Below are 12,004 nucleotides of genomic sequence, written 5' to 3' on the forward strand. Positions count from 1 at the left end.
ATTGAAATGCTCAGTGTTCATAGGGAGAAGAAGTACCTAAAACAAATTTAGAATTGACTTGAGAACAGAACTTCACTTTGTGAAGCCCTAGATAGACATGCGTGTGTTTCTTCCATAAATTTTGACTATTTTGCTATGGACAGCCTGGATTAATTGAAAAATGCAGTGTACTTTTTCCTAACATGAAAAAAAGAATTGAATCAGCTGAGAGAGATGAAGTAGAAGAATAAACACGGAAATAAACATTGTAGCCAAAAGTGAAGTAACTAAAGTGAAAATGTTTTCGTAAATGAACTTTTGTGTTTAACAAGCCCAGACACTGGGAACAGTGTAAGCTATATTAAACCCTTTTATGAGAGGATTATGTTTTGTATGATGAGTGTTTTAATATAACTATGGTACACAGCATAAAATACTACTACATTTAACTCTAATTAATTACGAGAATTCAGGCAAAATTATTTTCTCCTGTGCTTTCACACTGATGCAGAAAAAAAAAATTCTCCTGGAACCTTTCACCAACATGTCTCTGTTTCAATTATTTTTGGCAGTATATATTGCGTCGCTGCCTCAGCTACCTTTTATATCGACAGTTGGTAGCACAAGCCTTTTAACGCACAAAGGGTAGCAGCTCTTCAGCCAATCTGTGATAAAAGGAAAAAAATGAAATCACTATGGAAACTGCAGGAAGGATCTAAAAGCTCTCTTTATAAAGTAAACGTCTGATGTTTGTGACTGCAGGGGTAAAAAATTCATAAATCTGTATGATGCTATCATTTCTGATTTGTTATCACTGCAGATGCCAACTCGAAGCAGCCTGACCTTAGCTTCATTAAGTGCCGGCTATTCAGAAATAGTTACTATTCAGCAGGAGGAAGACGTGGTCTGCGGAGAGGTCAGGGGTTTAAGGGGATAGTGTGGGACTGAGCGAAGAAACTAATTTGCTTAGAATGTCTCCTTTCTTTTCTTATTTAATTGTCTTTTTCTTTTAAATCACAGTGATTTGATGGAATCAGGCACACCGAGTTGTTCTGCTCTGTGTTTTATTTTGATTTGCTTTTTGTCCGGGAATGGACACATCTCAAACCCAAATTCAACTTAGAAAAACTCTGTCTTTTGATTTTGAATGGAAAAAAAAAAAAAAAAAAAGCTAACCACTTCCTTCCATTCTAAAAGCCAATAAATATCAGGGAGAAGCCGTTCTCACTTCAGTACCCTGGACCCCCAGGAGGAAAAAAATGCAGGAAATTGTGGCTACCCAGGCAACTGATGAATCTGATCTGACCACAGGCAGCAGCAGACACCTGTGTCACGGAGGAAGTTTCAGAGCATCTCGTCAGTTCTCAGAAGTCCAGTGACTCTTAAAAGATAGTTGACTGGCTGTTGAGATGGGGAGCTTGTTATGTGACGACAATTTACCTGTGGAGGAGGGACTGTGGGAGGAAGAGGATGCTGAAAAATTCTCAAACGTGAAAGTCTACAAATTCAATAATGGTTTTGATTGAGAGGAAGACGAAGATTCAAGTAAGTAGACCAGTTTCAGCATTGCATATGCTACTACGCTTATTTCTCCAGTGTTCACAACTGAATTCTTCATTAGTGAGATTTTTCAGGCAAGAAAACTCTGGCTTTTTTTTTTTTTAAGTTTATGGCAACTTTGCTACAGTTATAATGCATTGAAATGTCAAAGATTGATGTGCATGGTAATTGATTTCCTAGCGTCATGCTGTATTTAGACAATTATAAACATTGCTAATCTAATGTTTCAAGGTACTTATGAACAATTAGTGATTCTGCACTAGCATCTCAAATGCACTTTTGATGATAATAATATACTGAGATAGGTTCTATAAATCCTAGAGGGGCTGTTGTGTAAATGATTATTAGAGAAAAAAAATCAGAAGTTTTTTTTTTTTTTGATGTTGTTGTTTGTTTATTTTTCCCAGTGAAATGATGAAGACTTCGAAAATAAAAACACAAGTATTCTGGTTGTGAGCATGCACAAATTGAGCACAATTAGCAGGGAGGATACATTGCTTCGTAGTGATATACATGCTTAAAATGAGGGAATAGGCCATCCACCGTCAAACTTTATGGAACTTCTACGACCACTTGTGACTAACTTGGCTGTTCATGCAGCTGTTCTGATTTCCACAACGCTTTCTCTCATGCTGGAAGAGTGTTAAGGGTCAGGGATACATAATCAAATGGAATTGTGTGTTTGGGCTCCCAAACATAAATACATGCATACTTTCATTTGAAAATATTTAAATGTCTCATACATATTGACTACACTGATGCTTTTTGTGCATCTAATGAAAACCAATTATCTGTGGAGAAAACTTGACTGGGTGGAAGGAAATTAAATCGGTTTTTAAAGACTTTCTTAAACAGCAGTAGCTAGGGAAAGCTCTAATAACATTTTAGCTCAGGATTATAATGACTTTGCTGTATCAATAAATCATATCTTATCCTGACTTTCATCAAAAGAGTGGGATGAGGAAGACTGCAACATGATGGAAGAGAGAAGAGAAGAAGAGCACTTTCAGCTGGAGCTTGGCATGTGTTAGGCCACTCTCCCCATCCCTGTGAAGTTCTGGAAACAGCTGTTGGAGAAGTCAGGTAGGTTTAATTCCCTCAAAGAATGGGATACAGAATAACATATGTCTGCTAACAAAAACTTCCAAATTGTAATTCTTGAGGGAAATACTCATGTTCTGGAAGAGTCTGTGATTTTTTAAAATGCTGTACAGGGAAATCTTTACCAACTTTTCTGCCCAGTTCCCTTCTGGGAGTTTCCCAATTTGTATGAAATGCTTTTATGTTGAATATCAACTCTCATCAATCAGCTCCATGTCTCCCCCCCCCCTTTTTTTTTCCATTTTTGCTGTAAGTCTGAGACCACTCAAGAGGACATTTATGGAACCATGGAAAACATATTGTTTCATTTACACGTGCAACAATGCAAATTCTTGCCCTTTGTGATTATTCAAAATATTAACATTCTGTTCTCCCTTTGTGGGTTCTTAGAGTTGAATTCCAGCGGCTATTGTAGAACAGGAAGGCGGAATGCTCCACTGTTACCTCAGAATATCTGATTGCTTACTAACGGGTGAGTAAAACATGTCATTGAGTTTTTCTGAAACCAAACTTTTAACTCGTTTACACTGTATGTCAGAAAGTTGATCATGTGAACTCTGTGAAGTATATACATTATAGCATTACAGGGAGGGTGTTGTTAGGGGTCAGTGCCTACTTTTCCTCCTATTCATCATCAAATGGTGGAATATTAAAATGTTGCAGGTGTTTGGGTGATATAAAGTAGTCCCTAATATTTTCCATTAGATTTTCACTAACTTTTCACAACAAGGCTCTCAGAAGTAGTGTTTCACTCAGTGGATTAAATGGAAATGTAAGTAGCATTTACCCCTTCCTGGGTCTAAAGTATTGAAAGCTTTAGCTTTTATATTTAATGATGTATTTTCTAATTAACCAGGTTTTATGATCAGATTTTTAAGCCTTCAGGTTGGAATGTAATCATACTAATACATTCCCCGCAGAAACTGCACCTCTCGTATGTCTCTCTCCAACTCTCAAGAAATTCAAGTTCTGTGGAATAAGTCACCAGGGAATATTTTCATGGCACTAAACACCCATCATCAAAAGCAGGTCTTGGAAGTTGTTTTTAGTTTTGTATTATTTTCTTTCTATTAGAAATACTTTGTAACACGCCATTCATTTCCAATTGGCAACCATCGGAAATCTCCATTCCTTATGAGCTTTCACTCTGCACCAGAATTCAGTCTCTAATCTCGAATCGACCAACTGAGATAAGACAAAAACTTTTAATTAGAATTTTAATATGTAATCCAAGCCATTTATAGGTCATGCACACAGGTGATCTTCTATGTATTTAATAACTGTGTGGAGAACTTAGATAATGTTTAATTTGGTGCAGAGACTATTTTTAACTTTGCTGGAGTCGGGTTACCTGCAATGTTCCCGGAGAGTCCCTTAGAAGTTTTATCAGCGTGAGGTTTATTGTGTGAATGAGTAACTGAAGGTGTCTGTAGCAAGTCCTGGGGGTAAATTATAAAAATTGAAATATTATTTAACACAAAGAAGGTATTCTGTTTTCCTTCCACATTTCTCCTGGAAAATCTGACTTCATGTCTCTCAGTTCAAGCTATGTGGATGAAAAGAGATAAATATAAATGCCCAGCAGAGTACCAAGGGAATTAGCCTACCCCCTTGTTATTATTAATGAGTGGTGCCCCTACCCTCATGTGTTTATTTCGTAAAAACCCAGCACGTGAAACAGTTGTTTGTTTGTTTTTTTCTCTTTCAAGAAATAGTTGGCACTATATGTTGGACTTCTGCTTGACATGAATTATTTGGCAAATTGGGGACTGAAGTGTGAATTATAAACTTGGGGCTGTGTAAAAGGTTTCAGGGGTGTTCTAGAGACATCCTAGTAGGATGTCAAAAATACTTTATTGAGAAAAAAAATTACCTTTACTTCTACTCATGAAACAACAAAAAAATGTATACTTTGAACAAATGCTGATATCCATTTATAACACACACATAGACTTTGCAGGAGTGTGTCCTCTGTTTTTTATTTACATGTGCACATGAGTCTCATTAACGTTGAATACCCTCTGCACATGCCTCCAGAAAATAATGGACCCCGACTGTGAGAACTGTCTGTATTCAGACATGTTAAGAGCTGAATATTTAAAATCTGTTTGGCACACGAAGCTTGGTTTTCTGAAGACAACAGAAGTTGGACAGAAAGATCAAAGGGAAAAAAAAAGAAAAAGAAAAACCACCGTAAAAGATAATGACATCTGGATGGGGCCTGGGTAATGCTCTAATTAAATGTACTTACACCTAAGTCTTATCACATGCTCAGGAGTGAGAGCTTAGATGCCCCTTTTAAACTGCAGCTTTAGAGGCAGTCCTGAGAGCCTCGCATGGGAGCTGTCACCTCTTGTGATCCAGCTGTTCTATGTGTGGACCTATAATCTATCATCCTTTCGTCCATTGAATGGGCTTCTGCTATTTTGCTGTTAAGATAGCCATGATAAAAATAGGTTACCCCTTAAGCCTGCAAAGATACGCATGTTCTATGAAACAGATTTGAAAAAATTCTGTCTATCCCACTTGGAAAAAAAAAATAAAAGCTATAAGATTGTCTTGTTGCTGCTGCTCACAGGTGAAGGTGAAACCTTGTATACTTTTCTCCCTGTTCAGGTATAAAGTCATTTGACATCCTTGCCCTTCTGAGCATGATAGAAGCTCTCCCCAAGTACGAAACACAAGGTGGACTTTTCAAAAGTCACTGAATCAAGCAGTTTTAACTTCTAAAAGAGTTTCTGAAGTCTTTATTAATTGCACAGTGTTTTTGTTAAATTAGCATGACTAGAACTGGTTTCAGAATTCTGGGATTTAGGACAAGAAAAAGGAGACTGTCTTTTATAAGTCTTTTTTCTTTCTTTCTTTTTTAATGGAGTTTTGAAACATCGTGATGCAACCTCTTATTAGGATTTTTTAAAATAAATAAACCCTAGTTATTTAGAAGAAGCAGCTGGGCAGTGCATAGATACATACTGCATATCTCATTACTATTAACAGCCATGCATGGTTAAACCTCCTCCTATTGCCTTGAGTATTTACCCTCTGGCTTTGGAAAGTGATGCTTGAGTGTGGGTTTTACAAAGGAATTTCACAACCACTTTATATACTGCAACACACCTACAAAGTCAGAATATGCACAGTGTTTCTTAGGTATATGGTAACAATTAATGAAATTGGTGTTCATTCTGGAAAAAAAAAAGTCTGAAGTGTTTGTATGTTTTAAGTCTTTGCGGGGAGTGTAAGTCCATCTCTTATTTTAACTCAATGAGAAGCTACTTTTTCTTTTTTCTTTTTCTTTTTCTCTTGTTTTTCTATGTTCTGTCTTCTAACAGTGCCAAACAGTCAAATGCAAGGTATTTTGCCTTCTTCCATGCCTTAGAAGAAAATTAATTAATATACAAAGGTGAAAATTAGAAACCTACTGTAATCCAGAAAGGTCCAAGAATTTAAACAATCGCATATACCCTCTGGATCTCAGAACCCATCAGGGATAATGTAGAAGAAGTTATTTTTCTCTGAGCTCCCTTGATTTAATATTACTGCCTTAGACATAATTTAAATACTGATAATTTAAATACTGTTGGGGTTTTGGGGAAAGTGGATTTGGGGGGGGAAGGGGGGGTGCCGCTTGCAAAAGCAGTGAGGTCTAGAAACACAGAGTTCAAAAGATTCCAGCCCCTAGGAAAACAGGTCTGCCAAGGTAGCTTTTTGAGCGGAATATGGTCAATGTGCCACACCCCTATGCAAAAGATTGGAACCCCTTTGGCTAAGGTAACCTTATTCGTGCTCTGAAGTATATGTACTTATATTCAGGGGGCTTTGAGCAGCCCCTATTTCTGCCTTCCTTTTAAAATGGGCTGTGCTATTCATCTTGGATGTCAAGATTTTCTTTCCCTTGCTAAGTCTTTCCCGTTTAATCGAAATGTTTCATTTCCTCCCCGAAAAAATAAGATATAAGATTTTTGCCTTACATTCAGCATTTCAATCACAGGAGTGAAAAGTCCCTCTTTGTAAAAGATACGGGATTAGCGCCTGCCAGGAGTTCATCTGCATTATCTCCATTTATTTCTCCTGGGTGATGAGAAGACCTTTGCATTTGGCCAAAAAGCGCTAGTAAATAAGGAGTTAAAACGAAGGCAGGCTCACTGGTTTGCTGAGATCTTTCAGAGTCTGACTGGCTGGCTACATATCTGTCTCTGGAACAATAGGTACCTGTATTCTGCACGGACTGCTGGGCAGCCCTGACACTCTGGAGAGGGTCTGCCTCTGTCTGCGCTCTCCTGGTGAGATTCCCCAATGACAGCTCCACTTTTCAGTGGAGGAGGAAAAAAAAAATATCTGTCTACTCTCTTGATGAAGGACAGAGCTTTGATCATTTTTATTCAGGCTTGTCTTGGCCGGAGGTTTTAGGTTCTTAGTCTCAAGTCAGCAGCTCTCTCTCTCTCTCTTTCTCTCTCTCTGACACACACACAAGCACACGCGCGCGCACACACACACACTCCCTCCCTCTCCCTTACTCTCTCTCCCTCCCTTATTTCCCCTCGTAGGTTCTGTGCAGGCAGAGGAGTGCCACAGCTGCACCTGAGGCACAGAACCATCAACATAGTGAAGCCAGTTTCCACGATGGCGAGAGGGGGCACCGGAGGTGACAGCGAGGACAAGGACCCAAGGACCATCCTTCCGACAAGTTTTAGGTAAGAAAACGTGGATGCCCTGATGCTGGCGGGTTTTTTTTTTTTTTTTTTCATCCTTGTGGCTGAGAGAGACGCTGAGACAGAAAGCGACTCTCAATAGGAAAATATTTTCAAGAGGCTATATCCTCTGTGCTGTCACTTGCCTGCAAACCTGTGTTCTCGGGGCTTTGTGTTAGGAGAATCTCTGGAGGTGAGGTGTGAGCAGGGCTGGTCGGAAGGGTGAGCTGCTTTTTATGTCTGTCTGGTGACATTTATCATGCTGTTTAAATTCGTATCTGGAAAAAAATCCTGTTTGATGATAGTTAGCAATGTTTTGTGCAACGTAGAGCATATGGTCGTGTGGAATTCAAGTGATGCTCTTTCATTCTTAATTTGAAATTATTTTTATACTCAACTGTACTGAGGTCAGAGAGTTTTAAAAATTAATGAGATTCCCTGTGGAGTTCAAATAGTAACGTCTACGTGAGCTGACACAAAAAGATAAGATAGAGCTGGTATATTTTTAACATAGATTTAACTGTCTTAATTGAACATGCTCTATTTGAAATGCAGGAATGGTACAATAGTTTATGGAAACCTAAGTGTTTAGGGATATTAGCCCTGAAAAAGAAATTTTTTTTAATGACCTGGAGAAATTTTGTGAAAACTAGACTGTAGAAGATGAATATATTGTGTGGAGATATTGCTGAAACTTAAAAGACACGATTGTCCTGGCAATAGAGAATACCTTATACTTTCGAGGAAATGACAAAAAATGAATGAACCACATGCTAAAAAAAAAAAAAATCTGCAAGCGTGCTTTCATCTTAAGTAATATATAAGAATTCAGGAGATATTTAGGGTGAAAAACTGCTGGCACGAACAATGAGGCAAGTGTACCCACAGATGAGAATTCTTTGTCACAAAAATGAATCCGGGGCACGGATTTAGGAGGTTAAGTGATTTCTACATTCTCAGTGCCCCACAGAAGGGGCGACTCCAGACATTTAAAAATGTCCTGCAAACTTTTCATTTCCCACAATTTAAAAACATTGTTTATGTTCTTGATACAACACATTGTTTAAATGAAGGGGATTGAAAAGCAGTCTGAGTATACAGTAATCGGGGCTAAAGATGCTTTTTATCCCAAGTTCCCCATTTACAAGACCCATTCTGAGCTTCCTGTGATATATTGTCATGTAAATACTGTGCAGCCAGGGAAAGCAGTACTATGGAGATTCAATTTACTTTGAAAGTTGTTCATTATGGCAGGGATGAATGTTATTTATTTGATGTGATTCAAAGGCTGGAAATGACTTTTTCATTGTGGCGCCTTTTGTAATGGGTGCAGGGTGATCTAATCTTTTTAATTTTGGCTTTCACACCAGTGGAGATGAAAAGAGATCTGAACTCATTTATCGGTTGCTAGGTCCTTCTGGAGACCCAGGTCCTGTTCTTGGTTGCTATGGCCAGTCTGACCTCAATCTCTGTGGTTTTGGGGACTTAAGGAGTCTTTTTTTTTTTTTTAATTGAGGAGCATGTACCCTGATTTATGTCCAAAATTGTGGCTGAACGTCTTTGTCTGTGAGTGATAAATGGTGCCGGACAATTCATCAGTTCTTACAAGTAAACACCGCTGTCCCACTAAAAATATGTTTTGTTCTGAGTTAATGGTATGGAACAAGGCAGCCTCCGCAAACAGCTATCTTTTATTGCAGAGGGACCTCTGAAACTTAGAGCAAAGTGGGAGAAATTGGCGTGTCTTTTCATGTGCATTAGCATCTCGCTGGTGCCTGGGATGAGGCCGCCTTAGGTGGATGGGGACAGAGGGGAGACCTTCCCTTCTCTTACCTCCCGGGCACTTGGGGCCGCAGGAGGAGCAGGCCCTGCCCCAACGCCCTCCGGGAGGAGGTGCCCTGCCGGCTCGGCCTCCGCTTCCCCAGGGCGGAGCGGGGGCACAAGTGGGCAGACGTGCTGCGGCTCTGGCACCTTCGCTCTTGCGCTGGTTCTTTGAGGCAAACTTGTATCCAACGTTGGCGACTGCCCGGGGCCGTGCTGCTGCTGTGCCCCTTAATGGTCCCTGGCCGGCCTCGCATTCTAGAACCTCGTTAGGGCAGGCGCCGCGCTGATTAGCAGGCTGTGGAGGCTGCAACCCGGCTTAGCAGATGAGCCCCCGTGCGTTGGCCGGTCCCTTACAAAGTGCTTAATTGATGCTGCAGGGAGCATACAGTCTGCTCATCAGACGCTGCTCACAGAATAGGTATCAGGATGAGGCGTTTATTGCTTATAAGCGCTGTCAGCTTCTTTTCCGAGACACTGCAGCTCTGTAGTGTAGTTTTTTTATTTCCTCTTTTCATAGTAATATGCTAATGGTTTTTATTCTAAATCGGCCAGAACTGAGTATCTTCGGGAGATATGGGCTCCAAAAGAAGTGGCATCCTCCTCGAATGGAAAGGTAAAAATTAAACATTTTTTCTTTAAGTGCCATTGTCAACCCATTCCATGTACTTGCCAGTAGCATTGGAAAACTGCTTCCTAAATAAAACGAAAATGTAAGCCATTCTTTCTAGCTGTGAAAGGTTTTGGGAAGAGACTGTCTTAGGGAATTTTATTGTGAGTCATTTTCTGAAGATTGTCCAGCCTTTGTTAACAAAATGCTACCAGGTACTTGATATGTTTCCTTCCAGCCTTGGAAACGGGCAGATTTTGTTTTTGTTTTTGTTTTTTCTTGAGAGGACATTATCATTTGGGGGATCCATAAAAGTGATGTTTGTTTTATGTTTTATTCCTAAAGCTGGTAATTTAGAACAGGGATTGGGTGACATCGAAGGTCTTCCAGCTTGACAGTCCCTCAAAGAGCACTAGTTTTTCAGAAACAAGGCATGAGATGCCTTTATTGGTGTTAATTGCGCTTCTTCCAGTGTTCAGCTCCTTTGAGTGGAGCAGCACTTTAAAAGTTCTATGCTCTGTGGTACCGTTAATAATTGTGGCTGGAAGTCATTTTCCAAAAACTGATTTTTTGAAGGCATTTTTTAAATTGCTACTCTCACGCTTTATGAAGACTGGGGTTTCGCAAAGCTCAGTGCTGACTCCTTGACTTGGGTTTCTTACTTAAGGTCTCCTTGAAGGTAATACTTTAGATGAGTGGCTAATTTCACAAGAAATGTTTAATTCTAGGTATCCGGAGGCCGATATTCCCCAGTCTGTGGTATGTATGTATGTGTGTATGTGGACATATCTTAATATAAAATGTCTTATAAATTTTACATTGTGTTTTGCCTTGCTGTTATTTCAGAGGATTTAAGTGAATGTAGATAGCGCTCAATTTCCTGAAATGATTAAATTCAGTCTCTGAAGGATCTGGGGGAAAGGCCTGTAATGACATTTTGATGACTTTCATTTTAAGGAATAATAGAAATTGAGTAAAATATTTTAATAGCTGTTCTCTAATATCTCATTGCAAATACAATGTTTTTATTGCTCATTCTAGCTTACCGTTTTCTGGTGATAATAATGTTGGCTGGTAATTGTTTCTTACACAGAAATCATTTTATCCTTACGTAAAAGTTATTTCAGAAAAGTCTTCATGCATTTATCTCAGCTGAAGCAACTGCATTGAAGTCTTGAGATAAACCAGTGAGTATTTCCAGATTCCTCCCATTTTAATTTGGGACTTCCTTATAAGAATTAAGTGTATCTTAAAGGGAGGAATATTGCAAATGATAGTTGGTGGTGTAAAGAGGGAAAACAAAGAGGCAAGTCAGGGAAAGGCTGCGAAGACAGAAAGAATCAATATTGTGCACTGTCACAGAACTGACTTCACTTCGAGATGTCATGTGTCTTTTAAATTTAAAAATGGACTAAGAAATCAAATATGTGTATGTGAATATGCAGTTGTATCTGTCTGTACTGAATAGGTAAATGCATGTATAGAAACTTAAGGTAATTGCAGCGAATGTTACCAGGAACATCTTTGCACCTCAATTCTTTCGGGAGATGTAGACACAAGTAAAGTTAATCATGTAGCTTTTAAAGAATCAAATCTTTTGGGGACTGGAGTTGTGACATATTAGATCAATTTTCATGTAAGTCAGAATGAAAATCTTAAATCAGTTTTTCTGTGCAAGTTACACAGAGCCATTAGCTTCCAAACTGCGTTGTTTTAAACACTAATTAGAAAAATTTGTATGCAATTGAACTTGATTGTCATGAATATTTCCAGTCGGAATACCATATTATTGCTGGATCAACATACCATCGGTGTAATTTTTTAGAAAAGTGAAATTAAGTTCTGATATCTGCTTATTCTCCTCTCCTAATATGTTTGCTAGATTTCCCCAAGTTTACTTTCTTTTGGTCATTAATACTCCCTTCCAGATGCCAGTGTTGCAGAGTAATTGATTACTCTTAGTTTCTCTCTGCCCACTCTAATTTTGGTTTCTGTCTTTTTGGTGTGCCATTATTCTTATCTGTCATCCAGACAGTTATATTGGCTTTGAAGCTATTTGTGTGACCTGTCTGTGTTTAGGGGGTGGAAAACTGATTTCATTAGAAATTGTGGATAAAGTGCTGAAAGATTTGAGTTGCCTTTGGGATGTGCCAGGGCTTGCTATTGGGATATAGCATTTCCTAAGGGGTAGCGAGGCATTTGCATAATTCAATAAAATCTTTCCTTCAAGCTACCTTAGTTT

At 39.0% G+C, this 12,004-nt stretch overlaps 1 non-coding gene across 21 annotated transcripts in view; it reads left to right on the plus strand.

Annotated features, from left to right (window-relative positions):
- The first annotated feature begins 1,198 nt into the window (after nt 1–1,198).
- The window catches only part of LOC102156315, a 232,546-nt gene continuing 221,740 nt past the window's right edge, over nt 1,199–12,004 (plus strand). For 7 of the 21 annotated variants that reach the window (XR_005370630.1, XR_005370629.1, XR_005370636.1 and 4 more), the window contains exons 1-5: nt 1,205–1,524; nt 2,491–2,622; nt 3,031–3,112; nt 7,188–7,334; nt 9,708–9,768. This is a non-coding gene — a transcript (collagen alpha-2(I) chain-like). Of the gene's footprint in view, nt 1,525–2,490; nt 2,623–3,030; nt 3,113–6,803; nt 6,924–7,187; nt 7,335–9,269; nt 9,574–9,707; nt 9,769–12,004 lie in introns of those variants that run through there. The other 14 variants (XR_005370628.1, XR_005370642.1, XR_005370646.1 and 11 more) reach the window with 10 other exon arrangements.

This window comes from Canis lupus, chromosome 15 (genome assembly GCF_011100685.1).
Source record: "Canis lupus familiaris isolate Mischka breed German Shepherd chromosome 15, alternate assembly UU_Cfam_GSD_1.0, whole genome shotgun sequence".
Taxonomy (NCBI): domain Eukaryota; kingdom Metazoa; phylum Chordata; class Mammalia; order Carnivora; family Canidae; genus Canis; species Canis lupus.